Below are 16,766 nucleotides of genomic sequence, written 5' to 3'. Positions count from 1 at the left end.
GGGGCTGGTCCCCTCCCACACTTGGCCCATGCAGCCCTCCGGGGATGGTGGCCCCACCTGGTGGACCCCCGGGACACTCCCGGTGGTCCCTGTACGTTACCGATAAAACCCGAAACTTTTCCGGTGACCAAAATAGGACTTCCCATATATAAATCTTTACCTCCGGACCATTCCGGAACTCCTCGCGACGTCCGGGATCTCATCCGGGACTCCGAACAACATTCGGTAACCACATACAAACTTCCTTTATAACCCTAGCATCATCGAACCTTAAGTGTGTAGACCCTACGGGTTCGGGAACCATGCAGACATGACCGAGACGTTCTCCGGTCAATAACCAACAGCGAGATCTGGATACCCATGTTGGCTCCCACATGTTCCACGATGATCTCATCGGATGAACCACGATGTCAAGGACTCAATCGATCTCGTATACAATTCCCTTTGTCTAGCGGTATTGTACTTGCCCGAGATTCGATCGTCGGTATCCTGATACCTTGTTCAATCTCGTTACCGGCAAGTCTCTTTACTCGTTCCGTAACACATCATCCCGTGATCAACCCCTTGGTCACATTGTGCACATTATGATGATGTCCTACCGAGTGGGCCTAGAGATACCTCTCCGTTTACCGGAGTGACAAATCCCAGTCTCGATTCGTGCCAACCCAACAGACACTTTCGGAGATACCCGTAGTGCACCTTTATAGCCACCCAGTTACGTTGTGACGTTTGGTGCACCCAAAGCATTCCTATGGTATCCGGGAGTTGCACAATCTCATGGTCTAAGGAAATGATACTTGACATTAGAAAAGCTTTAGCATACGAACTACGATCTTTGTGCTAGGCTTAGGATTGGGTCTTGTCCATCACATCATTCTCCAAATGATGTGATCCCGTTATCAACGACATCCAATGTCCATGGTTAGGAAACCGTAACCATCTGTTGATCAACGAGCTAGTCAACTAGAGGCTTGCTAGGGACATGGTGTTGTTTATGTACCCACACATGTATCTGAGTTTCCTATCAATACAATTATAGCATGGATAATAAACGATTATCATGAACAAGGAAATATAATAATAACTATTTATTATTGCCTCTAGGGCATATTTCCAACAGCCCCGGCACGCGCCAAGACGCCGGCTCGATCTAGGCATGCGGCCCCTGTTGGGGAACGTAGTAATTTCAAAAAAAAATTCCTACGCACACGCAAGATCATGGTGATGATATAGCAACGAGGGGAGAGTGTTATCTACGTACCCTTGTAGACCGAAGCGGAAGCGTTGACGCAACGTAGAGGAAGTAGTCGTACGTCCTCCGGTTCAACCGATCCAAGTACCGTTACTCCGGCACCTCCGAGTTCTTGACACGCGTACAGCTCGATGACGCACCCTCGATCTCCGATCCAGCAGAGGCGCCGAGGGGGAGTTCCGTCAGCACGACGGCGTGGTGACGATCTTGATGTTCTCCTGTTGCAGGGCTTCGCCTAAGCACCGCTACAATATGACCGAGGTGTAATATCGTGGAGGGGGGCACCATACACGGCTAAGGAACGATCAATGATCAACTTGTGTGTTCTAGGGTGCCCCCCTACCCCCTTATATAAAGGAGGGAGGGAGGAGGTGGCCGGCCCTAGGGGGGGCGCGCCATGAGGAGGGGGAAACCTACTCCAAGTAGGTTTCCCTCTCTTTTCCTTATCTTATTTGGATGGGGAAGGAAAGAGTACTAGTATTAGGAAGTAGTACTAGTAGTAGTAATAGGAAGAGGGGGAAGGAGAAAGGAAAGGGGGGGCCGGCCCCCTCCCCAATTCGGATTGGGCTTGGGGGGCGCGCCCCCCTCCATTGCTCCTTCTCTCTTCCTCCTACATGGGCCCAATAAGGCCCATATACCTCCCGGGGGGTTCCGGTAACCTCCCGGGGCTCCAAACTTCTCCGGAACCTTTCCGGTGTCCAAATATATCCGTCCAATATATCAATCTTTATGTCTCGACCATTTCGAGACTCCCCGTCATGTCCGTAATCATATCCGGGACTCCGAACAACCTTCGGTACATCAAAATACATAAACTCATAATATAACTGTCATCGAAACCTTAAGCGTGCGGACCCTACGGTTCGAGAACGATGTAGACATGACTGAGACACATCTCTGGTCAATAACCAATAGCGGGACCTGGATGCCCATATTGGTTCCCACATATTCTACGAAGATCTTTATCGGTCAAACCGCATAACAACATACGTTGTTCCCTTTGTCATCGGTATGTTACTTGTCCGAGATTCGATCGTCGGTATCCAATACCTAGTTCAATCTCGATATTGACAAGTCTCTTTACGCGTTCTGTAATACTTCATCTTATAACTAACTCATTAGTTACATGCTTGCAAGGCTTAGGTGATGAGTATTGCCGAGAGGGCCCAGAGATACCTCTCCGACAATCGGAGTGACAAAACCTAATCTCGAATTATGCTAACTCAACATGTACCTTCGGAGACACCTGTAGTACTCCTTTATAATCACCCAGTTACGTTGTGACGTTTGGTAGTACCCAAAGTGTTCCTCCGGTAAACGGGAGTTACACAATTCTCATAGTTACAGGAACATGTATAAGTCATGAAGGAAGCAATAGCAGAATACTAAACGATCAAGTGCTAAGCTAACGGGATGGGTCATGTCAATCACCTCATTCTCCTAATGATGTGATCCCATTAATCAAATGACAACACATGTCAATGGTTAGGAAACATAACCATCTTTGATTAATGAGCTAGTCAAGTAGAGGCATACTAGTGACTATATGTTTATCTATGTATTCACACATGTATCATGTTTCCGGTTAATACAATTCTAGCATGAATAATAAACATTTATCATGATATGAGGAAATAAATAATAACTTTATTATTGCCTCTAGGGCATATTTCCTTCAGTCTCCCACTTGCACTAGAGTCAATAATCTAGATTACATAGTAATGATTCTAACACCCATGGAGTCTTGGTGCTGATCATGTTTTGCTCGTGAGAGAGGCTTAGTCAACGGGTCTACAACATTCAGATCCGTATGTATCTTGCAAATCTCTATGTCTCCCACTTGGACTTGGTCCCGAATGGAATTGAAGCGTCTCTTGATGTGCTTGGTCCTCTTGTGAAATCTGGATTCCTTTGCCAAGGCAATTGCACCAGTATTGTCACAGAAGATCTTCATTGGTCCCGATGCACTAGGTATGACACCTAGATCGGAAATGAACTCCTTCATCCAGACTCCTTCATTTGCTGCTTTAGAAGCAGCTATGTACTCCGCTTCACATGTAGATCCTGCCACGACGCTTTGTTTAGAACTGCATCAACTTACAGCTCCACCGTTTAATAAAAACACGTATCCGGTCTGCGATTTAGAATCGTCTGGATCAGTGTCAAAGCTTGCATCGACGTAACCATTTACGACTAGCTCTTTGTCACCTCCATATACGAGAAACATATCCTTAGTCCTTTTCAGGTATTTCAGGATGTTCTTGACCGCTGTCCAGTGATCCACTCCTGGATTACTTTGGTACCTACCTGCCAAGCTTATTGCTAAGCAAACGTCAGGTCTGGTACACAGCATTGCATACATGATAGAGCCTATGGCTGAAGCATAGGGAACATCTTTCATTTTCTCTCTATCTTCTGCTGTGGTCGGGCATTGAGTTTGACTCAACTTCACACCTTGTAGCACAGGCAAGTATCCTTTCTTTGCCTGATCCATTTTGAACTTTTTCAAAATTTTGTCAAGGTATGTAATTTGTGAAAGTCCTATTAAGCGTCTTGATCTATCTCTATAGATCTTGATGCCCAATATGTAAGCAGCTTCACCGAGGTCTTTCATAGAAAAACTTTTTTTAAGTATCCCTTTATGCTATCCAGAAATTATATATCATTTCCAATTAATAATATGTCATCAACATATAAAACTAGAAATGCTACAGAGCTCCCACTCACTTTCTTGTAAATACAGGCTTCTCCAAAAGTCTGTATAAAACCATATGCTTTGATCACACTATCAAAACGTTTATTCCAACTCCGAGATGCTTGCACCAGTCCATAAATGGAACGTTGGAGCTTGCACACTTTGTCAGCACCTTTTGGATCAACAAAACCTTCAGGTTGCATCATATACAACTCTTCTTCTAGAAATCCATTCAAGAATGCAGTCTTGACATCCATTTGCCAAATTTCATAATCATGAAATGCAGCAATAGCCAACATGATTCGGACAGACTTAAGCATCGCTACGGGTGAGAAAGTCTCATCGTAGTCAACCCCTTGAACTTGTCGAAAACCTTTTGCAACAAGTCGAGCTTTGTAGACAGTAACATTACCATCAGCGTCAGTCTTCTTCTTAAAGATCCATTTATTCTCAATGGCTTGCCGATCATCGGGCAAGTCAACCAAAGTCCATACTTTGTTTTCATACATGGATCCTATCTCAGATTTCATGGCCTCTAGCCATTTTGCGGAATCTGGGCTCATCATTGCTTCCTCATAGTTCGTAGGTTCATCATGGTCTAGTAACATGACTTCCAGAATAGGATTTCCGTACCACTCTGGTGCGGATCTTACTCTGGTAGACCTACGAGGTTCAGTAGAAACTTGATCTGAAGTTTCATGATCAATATCATTAGCTTCCTCACTAATTGGTGTAGTTGTCACAAGAACCGGTTCTTGTGATGAACTACTTTCCAATAAGGGAGTAGATACAGTTATCTCATCAAGTTCTACTTTCCTCCCACTCACTTCTTTCGAGAGAAACTCCTTCTCTAGAAAGGATCCGATTTTAGCAAAGAAAATCTTGCCTTTCAGATCTGTGATAGAAGGTGTACCCAATTGTCTCCTTTGGGTATCCTATGAAGACACATTTCTCCGATTTGGGTTCGAGCTTATCTGGTTGAAGTTTCTTCACATAAGCATCGCAGCCCCAAACTTTGAGAAACGACAACTTTGGTTTCTTGCCAAACCACAGTTCATAAGGCGTCGTCTCAACGGATTTTGATGGTGCCCTATTTAACGTGAATGCGGCCGTCTCTAAAGCATAACCCCAGAACGATAGCGGTAAATCGGTAAGAGACATCATAGATCGCACCATATCAAGTAAAGTACGATTACGACGTTCGGACACACCATGTGTTGTGGTGTTCCAGGTGGCGTGAGTTGCGAAACTATTCCACATTGTTTCAAATGTAAACCAAACTCGTAACTCAAATATTCCCCTCCACGATCAGATCGTAGAAACTTTATTTTCTTGTTACGATGATTTTCTACTTCACTCTGAAATTCTTTGAACTTTTCAAATGTTTCAGACTTGTGCTTCATCAAGTAGATATACCCATATCTGCTCAAATCATCTGTGAAGGTGAGGAAATAACGATATCCGCCACGAGCCTCAACATTCATCGGACCACATACATCTGTATGTATGATTTCCAACAAATCTGTTGCTCTCTCCATAGATCCGGAGAACGGTGTTTTGGTCATCTTGCCCATGAGGCACGGTTCGCAAGTACCAAGTGATTCATAATCAAGTGATTCCAGAAGTCCATCAGTATGGAGTTTCTTCATGCGTTTTACACCAATATGACCTAAACGGCAGTGCCACAAATATGTTGCACTATCATTATCAACTCTGCATCTTTTGGCTTCAACATTATGAATATGTGTATCACTACTATCGAGATTTAATAAAAATAGACCACTCTTCAAGGGTGCATGACCATAAAAGATATTACTCATATAAATAGAACAACCATTATTCTCTGATTTAAATGAATAACCGTCTCGCATCAAACAAGATCCAGATATAATGTTCATGCTCAACGCAGGCACCAAATAACAATTATTCAGGTCTAAAACTAATCCCGATGGTAGATGTAGAGGTAGCGTGCCGACCGTGATCACATCGACTTTGGAACCATTTCCCACGCGCATCGTCACCTCGTCCTTAGCTAATCTTCGCTTAATCCGTAGTCCCTGTTTCGAGTTGCAAATGTTAGCAACAGGACCAGTATCAAATACCCAGGTGCTACTGCGAGCATTAGTAAGGTACACATCAATAACATGTATATCACATATACCTTTGTTCACTTTGCCATCCTTCTTATCCGCCAAATACTTGGGGCAGTTCCGCTTCCACTGTCCAGTCTGCTTGCAGTAGAAGCACTCAGTTTCAGGCTTAGGTCCAGACTTGGGTTTCTTCACTTGAGCAGCAACTTGTTTGCCGTTCCTTTTGAAGTTCCCCTTCTTCTTCCCTTTGCCCCTTTTCTTGAAACCAGTGGTCTTGTTGACCACCAACACTTGATGCTCCTTTTTGATTTCTACCTCCGCGGCTTTCAGCATCGCGAAGAGCTCGGGAATAGTCTTGTTCATCCCTTGCATATTATAGTTCATCACAAAGCTCTTGTAGCTTGGTGGCAGTGATTGGAGAATTCTGTCAATGACGCTATCATCCGGAAGATTAACTCCCAGTTGAATCAAGTGATTATTATACCCAGACATTTTGAGTATATGGTCACTAACAGAACTGTTCTCCTCCATCTTGCAGCTATAGAACTTATTGGAAACTTCATATCTCTCAATCCGGGCATTTGCTTGAAATATTAACTTCAACTCCTGGAACATCTCATATGCCCCATGACGTTCAAAACGTCGTTGAAGACCCGGTTCTAAGCCGTAAAGCATGGCACGCTGAACTATAGAGTAGTCATCAGCTTTGCTCTGCCAGACGTTCTTAACGTCGTCAGTTGCATCAGCAGCAGGCCTGGCACCCAGCGGTGCTTCCAGGACGTAACTCTTCTGTGCAGCAATGAGGATAATCCTCAGGTTACGGACCCAGTCCGTGTAATTGCTACCGTCATCTTTCAATTTTGTTTTCTCAAGGAACGCATTAAAATTCAACGGAACAACAGCACGAGCCATCTATCTACAAACAAACATAGACAAGCAAAATACTATCAGGTACTAAGTTCATGATAAATTTAAGTTCAATTAATCATATTACTAAAGAACTCCCACTTAGACAGACATCTCTCTAGTCATCTAAGTGATTACGTGATCCAAATCAACTAAACCATGTCCGATCATCACGTGAGATGGAGTAGTTTCAATGGTGAACATCTCTATGTTGATCATATCTACTATATGATTCACGCTCGACCTTTCGGTCCCCGTGTTCCGAGGCCATATCTGTATATGCTAGGCTCATCAAGTATAACCTGAGTATTCCGCGTGTGCAACTGTTTTGCACCCGTTGTATTTGAACGTAGAGCCTATCACACCCGATCATCACGTGGTGTCTCAGCACGAAGAACTTTCGCAACGGTGCATACTCAGGGAGAACACTTCTTGATAATTAGTGAGAGATCATCTTAAAATGCTACCGTCAATCAAAGCAAGATAAGATGCATAAAGGATAAACATCACATGCAATCAATATAAGTGATATGATATGGCCATCATCATCTTGTGCTTGTGATCTCCATCTTCGAAGCACCATCGTGATCACCATCGTCACCGGCGCGACACCTTGATCTCCATCGTAGCATCATTGTCGTTACGCCATCTTTTGCTTCTACGACTATCGCTACCGCTTAGTGATAAAGTAAAGCAATTACAGGGCGTTTGCATTTCATACAATAAAGCGACAACCATATGGCTCCTGCCAGTTGCCGATAACTTCGGTTACAAAACATGATCATCTCATACAATAAAATATAGCATCATGTCTTGGCCATATCACATCACAACATGCCCTGCAAAAACAAGTTAGACGTCCTCTACTTTGTTGTTGCAAATTTTACGTGGCTGCTACGGGCTTAAGCAAGAACCAATCTCACCTACGCATCAAAACCACAACGATAGTTTGTCAAATAGACTCTGTTTTAACCTTCACATGGACCGGGCGTAGCCACACTCGGTTCAACTAAAGTGAGAGAGACAGACACCCGCCAGCCACCTTTAAGCACGAGTGCTCGTAACGGTGAAACCAGTCTCGCGTAAGCGTACGCGTAATGTCGGTCCGGGCCGCTTCATCTCACAATACCGCTGAACCAAAGTATGACATGCTGGTAGGCAGTATGACTTATATCGTCCACAACTCACTTGTGTTCTACTCGTGCATATAACATCAACACATAAAACCTAGGCTCGGATGCCACTGTTGGGGAACGTAGTAATTTCAAAAAAAAAATTCCTACGCACACGCAAGATCATGGTGATGATATAGCAACGAGGGGAGAGTGTTATCTACGTACCCTTGTAGACCGAAGCGGAAGCGTTGACGCAACGTAGAGGAAGTAGTCGTACATCCTCCGGTTCAACCGATCCAAGTACCGTTACTCCGGCACCTCCGAGTTCTTGACACGCGTACAGCTCGATGACGCACCCTCGATCTCCGATCCAGCAGAGGCGCCGAGGGGGAGTTCCGTCAGCATGACGGCGTGGTGACGATCTTGATGTTCTCCTGTTGCAGGGCTTCGCCTAAGCACCGCTACAATATGACCGAGGTGTAATATCGTGGAGGGGGGCACCGCACACGGCTAAGGAACGATCAATGATCAACTTGTGTGTTCTAGGGTGCCCCCCTACCCCCGTATATAAAGGAGGGAGGGAGGAGGTGGCCGGCCCTAGGGGGGCGCGCCATGAGGAGGGGGAAACCTAGTCCAAGTAGATTTCCCTCTCTTTTCCTTATGTTATTTGGATGGGGAAGGAAAGAGTACTAGTATTAGGAAGTAGTACTAGTAGTAGTAATAGGAAGAGGGGGAAGGAGAAAGGTAAGGGGGGGCCGGCCCCCCTCCCCAATTCGGATTGGGCTTGGGGGGGCGCGCCCCCCTCCCTTGCTCCTTCTCTCTTCCTCCTACATGGGCCCAATAAGGCCCATATACCTCCCGGGGGGTTCCGGTAACCTCCCGGGGCTCCAAACTTCTCCGGAACCTTTCCGGTGTCCAAATATATCCGTCCAATATATCAATCTTTATGTCTCGACCATTTCGAGACTCCTCGTCATGTCCGTAATCATATCCGGGACTCCGAACAACCTTCGGTACATCAAAATACATAAACTCATAATATAACTGTCATCGAAACCTTAAGCGTGCGGACCCTACGGTTCGAGAACGATGTAGACATGACTGAGACACATCTCTGGTCAATAACCAATAGCGGGACCTGGATGCCCATATTGGTTCCCACATATTCTACGAAGATCTTTATCGGTCAAACCGCATAACAACATACGTTGTTCCCTTTGTCATCGGTATGTTACTTGTCCGAGATTCGATCGTCGGTATCCAATACCTAGTTCAATCTCGTTATCGACAAGTCTCTTTACTCGTTCTGTAATACTTCATCTTATAACTAACTCATTAGTTACATGCTTGCAAGGCTTAGGTGATGAGTATTGCCGAGAGGGCCCAGAGATACCTCTCCGACAATGGGAGTGACAAAACCTAATCTTGAATTATGCTAACTCAACATGTACCTTCGGAGACACCTGTAGTACTCCTTTATAATCACCCAGTTACGTTGTGACGTTTGGTAGTACCCAAAGTGTTCCTCCGGTAAACGGGAGTTACACAATTCTCATAGTTACAGGAACATGTATAAGTCATGAAGGAAGCAATAGCAGAATACTAAACGATCAAGTGCTAAGCTAACGGGATGGGTCATGTCAATCACCTCATTCTCCTAATGATGTGATCCCATTAATCAAATGACAACACATGTCAATGGTTAGGAAACATAACCATCTTTGATTAATGAGCTAGTCAAGTAGAGGCATACTAGTGACTATATGTTTGTCTATGTATTCACACATGTATCATGTTTCCGGTTAATACAATTCTAGCATGAATAATAAACATTTATCATGATATGAGGAAATAAATAATAACTTTATTATGTCCTCTAGGGCATATTTCCTTCAGCCCCGCCATCCCGCCAGAGTGCTCGACAGGTGGCCAACCCCTCCAGTGTCCCGGTCAGCCAGAGATCCACGCTTCGCATCGTCCACGGCCTGGGCATCTTGGGGCCGAAGGAGACCATGACGGCCAAGGCAGCAGAAGCCCTGATCCGCCGCTTTAACGAGCCACTCTCCGATTCTAACATCATGGCCATTGCTAGGCTCACCAACCTCGACGCTGCTGCCCTCAAGATCGCTGCGGGCATGCAGGGTCAAGACGGAGAGGCCGCTCAGGCCGCTGCTTCTCCATGTTAGGTTCCCCCAGTAGCTGTAGCCTCCGGCGACGCCCAGCGTGCGGCTGGGTAGAGTTAGGCCTCTCCATGCATTGTAACAGTGTAGGGCACTCTCGTAGCAGGGGCATAGTCGATCGCCGGTGGAATTTGGGGCCTATTGGTGGCCACCGGCGATGCCTCGGGCCAATGGTGGTGTATCTGTCTTTGTTTTTCAGTAGTTTCAGTCCTCGGAGTATGCACCTATTTCCCCATGATTGACGCAAACCTGAAAATCATGTCATGGAACGTTCGAGGGCTCAACTCGCCGGCCCGGTGAGCCGTAGTTTGTGAAGCTACGGAAACACACAAGCTAGCTACCCTCTGTCTACAAGAAACGAAGATCGACGAGTGGAGTAGATCACTAGTTAGAGAGGTTGGCGGCTGCAGGCTGGATGATTGCGTCGTGCTCCCGGCGGGCGGTACCCGTGGTGGTGCGGCCATCTTCGGGGACAAAAACAGAGTAGACGTGCAATCCCACGCCATCGGCCTTTTCTCCATCACGGCCAAGATCACCATGATGGCATCGGCCGGTTCCTTCTGGCTGACGACGGTGTACGGACACGTCGATGATGGGAGGAAGGACGAGTTCCTGGCTGAACTTTCGCGAGCTGCACCTCCAACAGACGCCCCTTGGCTCATCAATGGTGATTTCAACCTCATCTACGAGGCACAAGACAAGAACAACAACAACATCAACCATAGAATCATGGGCAAATTTAGGGCTGCCATCGACGCCGCAGGCCTCAAGGAGATCAAATGCAAAAACCGCAGATTCACTTGGAGTAACGAGAGGACGATACCAACCCTAGTTAGCATAGACAAGTTTTTCTACAACATGGCTTGGTGCTCCATCTTCCCTTCGTATCTACTGCATGCTGCTTCAACATCATGCTCCGACCACTGTCCATTGCTGCTATCCGAAGCCTCTGTGCCTCGCCGTGCGGCTCGCTTTCGCTTCGAATCCTTCTGGCCTCGCTTCCCCCGCTTCCACACGACAGTCTAGCACGCTTGGAACCGCCCCGTAGCTTCAAACTACGCCTTCCAGTGCCTCAACGCCAAGCTGCTTAGAACGGCAAAGGACCTGAAGATTTGGGCGAAGGGCTTCTTCAGTGAGACGAGGCTCCAGATGCACATGGCAAATGAGATCATCCTGCGTTTAGACATAGCCCAGGAGCACAAGCAACTATCGAGTGAGGAGCGGCAGCTCCGAAAGCAGCTCAAGCTGCACGTACTAGGTCTAGTTGCGATCGACAGGGCTCGCAAACGACAGGCCTCGCGGGTCACTTGGCTCCGTGCGGGCAACGCCAAGACGGCTTTCTTCCAGGCCAAAATCAACTCCAGACGCCAGAAAAACTTCATCCATGCCCTGCACAACAGGGACGCCATTGCCACCTCCCACGGCGACAAGGAGCAGATCATCTACGAGCATTTTAGGTCCAGCTTGGGGACAACAACGCATCGCACTTTCTATGTAAACTAGAATGCAATCTAGATGCCAACTTTGCCCACGGCAGGACTAGACAATCCGTTCTCTGAACAGGAGGTGTGGGAGGCCATCTGCAAATCTCCACAAGAAAAATCGCCGAGGCCAGACGGATTCAACGGCTCCTTCTTCCGTTCATGCTGGCCCATAATCAAGGACGATGTGATGGCAGCCTTTTGCAGTCCTATAACCTCACTGGGCGAGACATGTCCGTGATCAACTGCGCGACAATCACTCTTCTCCCTAAGAAGGACGGGGCGACTGAGATCAAGGATTACAAACCCATCAGCCTGATCCACTCCATCGCAAAGCTCATCTCCAAGGTTCTCTGCATTAGGCTTGCCTCCATGATCGACGCAATCATCTCTCCTGCGCAGTCGGCTTTTCTGAAGAAGAAGTGTATCCATGACAGCTTCCTCTACGTGCAAAACTCCGCCAGGGCCCTGCATCGTCGCAAAGTTCCGTGCCTTCTGATGAAGATAGATATAGAGAAAGCCTTCGACACGGTCTCCTGGAAGTACCTTCTCGAGCTAATGCAGAAACTAGGGTTTAGCTCTCGCTGGCGGGACTGGGTCGCGCGCCTTCTGGCCACGGCTTCTTCTTCGGTCGCTCTGAACGGCACGACAGGCCCTAGTTTCCTGCACTTCAGAGGTTTGCGGCAGGGCGACCCGCTGTCCCCCTTCCTCTTCATCTAGGCGATCGACCCGCTGCACCACCTCATTGCCACCGTGGTGGACCAGCAGCTCCTCAACCGCCTCCTAGTCCGCGATCTCGCGCTCCGGGTCAGCCTCTACGCCAACGATGCCGTGATCTTCGTAAACCCTAGCCATGGTGAGGTGAACTCCCTGCTGCACATCCTCGATGACTTTGGAAAGGCGACAGGACTCTGCATCAACCCGGCCAAGTCCATCGTCTCCCCCATCCGCTGCGAAAACATCAACTTGGCAGAGGTGCTGCGAGATTTTGCTGGCCCTGTCGCCCCCTTCCCCATCAGATACCTAGGGCTACCGATCACCACGGGCCGTCTACGCCTCGTCCACCTCCAGTTCATCATCGACCGTATCAAGGCGAGGCTTGCAGGTTGGAAAGGCAGGCTGCTGCCGATGGCAGGGCGTCGTGTGTTGGTCCGCTGCGTTCTGAGCGCCATGCCAACATTCGCGCTAACCGTGCTATGCCTGCCGAAGAAGATTCTTAGGGAGATCGACAAGTGCAGGCGCCGATTCCTCTGGAGCAACGAAGACGGGATCACTGGGGCCAGCTGCAAGGTGAACTGGCCGTCAGTGTGTGCCCCAACGGAGCAGGGGGGCCTCGGCATCCCGGACCTCGAGCGTTTTGGCAGAGCGCTTCGGCTGCGCTGGCTATGGATCGCATGGCACCACTCGGAAAGGCCCTGGGCGGGGTCTGAACTGCCATGCGACGACGCAGACAGGGCCCTCTTTGCTGCATCGACCAAGGTAACGATCGGAGAAGGGACACGGGCCTCTTTCTGGCTGTCGCCATGGCTAGAGCACGGAACCCTGTCACAACGTTTCCCCCGGCTGTTCAACCACTCTCGCCGCAAGCACAGAATAGTTCAGGAGGCAATGGAAGGCGACACATGGATCCGCGATCTCGCTCACGGGCAAAATTAGCACCTCCTTAGTGAGGTGCTAAGTCTGCACCGCGAGCTGTAGCGCTCGGGACAGCCGGCACGGCCTGGGGAGCAAGATGCCATCAGTTGGAAACTCTCAGGCACGGGGACGTATTCGGCCAAATCGGCATACCGGGTGCAGTTCCAGGAAAGGATAGCCACCAACTTTGACCAACTCATCTGGAAGGCCTGGGCGCCAGGGAAGATCAAAATCTTCGCGTGGTTGCTGCTGCGGGATAGGCTTTGGTGCAACGACAGGCTGTAGAGGCGAGGATGGCCGAATTCCTACTTCTGTCAACTCTATGTCAGAAGCCTCGAGTCCTCGAGCCACATGTTCTGGAATTGCCCGGAGTCCAGGCAGGTTTGGAGCAGGATCGGGCAATGGCAAGGCTGCTCATCACTCTCTCCCGCAGCTAGCTGGTGCAGCGGAAACTCCACCACGATCGCCCAAACCATCCTGGTGCGCACAGACACACCTCACCGACAAGGCGCGCGGTCGATCTTGCTGCTGGCGTGCTGGGAGATTTGGCAAGAAAGGAACCAATGCACTTTCCGCCGCGGCATCCCAAGTGTGAGAGAAATCCTCAGGCGCATCCGAGACGGCATCGAGCTTTGGAGGATCACCGGAGCATCATGCATTGAGAGCCCTTTTGGGGAACCACCATGAGAGAGTAGGAATTTTCCCTTTCGTGCCTTAGGGTTTGCGGCCGCCTGTGGCCAACCCTGCACTTGCGATCTTAGGATCTTCGCCCCACAACTGTTTTACCACTGCTTCGTGCTAAATCAATGCAAAGCCAGTGATTGCTGGATCTTTCAAAAAAAAGTTTTATAATTTTGACCAACTTTTTAGAAAAGAGTAGTAGTATATATGACATCAAATTGATATATTATGAAAATACATTTCAAAAAGAGTCTAGTGATACTAATTTAGTGTCATAAATGTTGCTACTTTTTTCTATAAAGTTGGTCAAAGTTTCAAAACTTTGACTTAGGACAAAAGCTAGATGTACACTTATTCGCGGATAGAGGGAATACAAGAGAAAAGCAAAAAAATGATCCTCAATAGGAACCACATGCTCCTTGCCAGTGGAATGGTAGATAATTAATAGCCATCATTTAGTGGGACAATGCGGTTAACGAAATCATCCAGCCAAGCCATGCATAAGAGGACGAGTAGCATAGAGGAAACTAATATATATATGATAGTTTTTGCAAGTGGAAGGGAAACTCGAAGTGGAAGAGTGGAAGGAAGAAAAAAAAATAAGGAAGTTGATTGCCATGCTTTGGACCTAAGCACAGTGGACAGGACACAAAATGTGAGCAACTTAAATCGTGGGCTTGAGAGACATCGGGTAAGCAACGACAAGTTTCAAGATGCTATGAAGATTAACGGGCGCTTTTCTTTCTCCAGCCGTGGCAAATGTATCTAGTACATCTCGCATCGGCTGCTCCGCTGTGTTTCTTGGCTCTCTCTTTTCCCCACATTGCCATGCTATCTGTGTTGAAATATATTGCCATCTCTATTCATCAGTTCAGACTTTTAGAGCAATTGGCTGGAGCATGAATTCAATATAGTATCAGAGCCCAGAGGTCTTGAGTTCAAGACCCTACCAACACAATATTAAATAAAACGATTTTGCGGCCTACATCGATCCCACATCTAAGGACTAAAATAGGCTAGACGTGAGGGGGAGTGTTGAAATATATTGCACACCTTCCTTCATCAGTTCGGACTTTTGGAGCAACTGGCTGAAGCATGAATTCAATAATCTATAGTCTCGGCCACATGTTAGTTTTAGAATGCTAGATCCCAAACCAGGAGCAACACGTACGTGTACGTGCTAAGTTAGCCTTTTGTTTTAGAGAACCCTGCACTTTATTCAATCAAAGGGATGTTACTATATCATGTGGCTCCATTAAACACACAATCATTCCTTTTTTTGACGATTTTCACCGGCTTCATGCTGATGTTGACCGGTTTAACCTGGCATATATGGGACGCGGCTAATCTGCACCCGAGCTCATATGCTCCCACATGAACAGTAAAATTGAAAAAAATCAAAATTTTTTTAAAAAATTCCAATTTTTTTTGAGTGAAACATTAACAAAAGTTCTAAGTACCTGCAAAAATTCGTCGTGAAATCACATTCTTAGAAGGCGTGGCAAAAAAAACAAAAAAAGTACTCTGAAAAAGCTACTTTCAAACGCATTTTGAAGCACTGAATTTGTTTTTTTGCCACGCCTTCTAGGAATGTGATTTTATGACGAATTTTTGCAGGCACTTAGAACTTTTGTCAATGTTTGTCTCAAAAAAATTTGGAATTTTTTGAATTTTTTTTATTTTTTTCGATTTTACTGTTCATGCGGGAACATATGAGCTCGGGTGCAGAATGGACTTTTCGGCATATATGATCCTTTCGCAATTGTTTTTTTTTTGCTAGATCTCCGGACGACTTCCGCCTGAACTCACTCCAAAACTGCCCTCCAAAAGCCTTCGCCAAACTTATCACCAACATATTGAAACCCATGATCCCTCTCCCCGTTCATGGTGATCAAACATGCTTTATCTCTGGCAGGAATATTGCTGAAAATTTTATCTTGCGTGGAAAGATGTCTGCCAGCCAAAAGAGTCGGGTGTTTTGGGCATAAAAAACCTGCAACTTCAGAACAACTGCCTCGTCATAACATTCATATACAAACTGCTCCAGACGGCAAACCTCCCTGGGTCCGGTGGTTCTTTCAACAATATTCTCTTGAACCCACCCCAAAACCTACCTCTTCATCCTTCATTTGGAAGGTTGTCCATGATCATCTAAAACCACTTCAAAACATCTCCTTTGTCCTTCTCAACAACGGCAATTCCATTGTCTTCTGGCATGACTCTTGGCTCATCCCCAGACTTTTAAAGCATCTCTAGCAGACCCATTATATCGCGCCAAATTGCAAATAACCGCCAATTTACTGTTTTGCGCAAAAAAGTGGCCTGAACAAATACCGTATCGGACTGCGGCCTTTAAAAAAAATTTGCGGGGCGCGACAAATTCTCCCCCTCAACCTTTAGAAACACGGGGCGGGAGGCCGACCCGAGGGTGACCCCTATCGCTAGTGAGATTTGGCAGGAGGGACATTTCTGCGCGGCAGTTCCTGCTCTCCTTTCCCTCCGCCGCCATTGATCTTCCTCCGCCCGCTCCGGACCACCTTCTCCGGCTCTACAGCGCTGCCATGGACACCTCCCAATCATCGCCCGTCACCGTGGAAGTCATGGACGCGCCAACCCCTCAAGCAGATCTCGTTGCCGGTCGTCTCACGCCCGCCTCTATTCAAGCCTCCACCGCCCATCCCCGCAAGCGCCAGGGTAACTTCGTCATCCAGAGTGGCGCTCCCGCAGCCGC

The 16,766-nt window shown here is 47.3% G+C and overlaps 1 pseudogene; it reads left to right on the top strand.

Moving 5' to 3' along the window:
• Positions 1-16,766, top strand: part of LOC119338518 — a 43,323-nt pseudogene that overhangs the window by 25,241 nt on the left and 1,316 nt on the right.

Source organism: Triticum dicoccoides, chromosome 7B, assembly GCF_002162155.2.
Source record: "Triticum dicoccoides isolate Atlit2015 ecotype Zavitan chromosome 7B, WEW_v2.0, whole genome shotgun sequence".
In the NCBI taxonomy this organism is placed as follows: domain Eukaryota; kingdom Viridiplantae; phylum Streptophyta; class Magnoliopsida; order Poales; family Poaceae; genus Triticum; species Triticum dicoccoides.
This window is presented reverse-complemented; position numbering and strand designations above follow the sequence as displayed.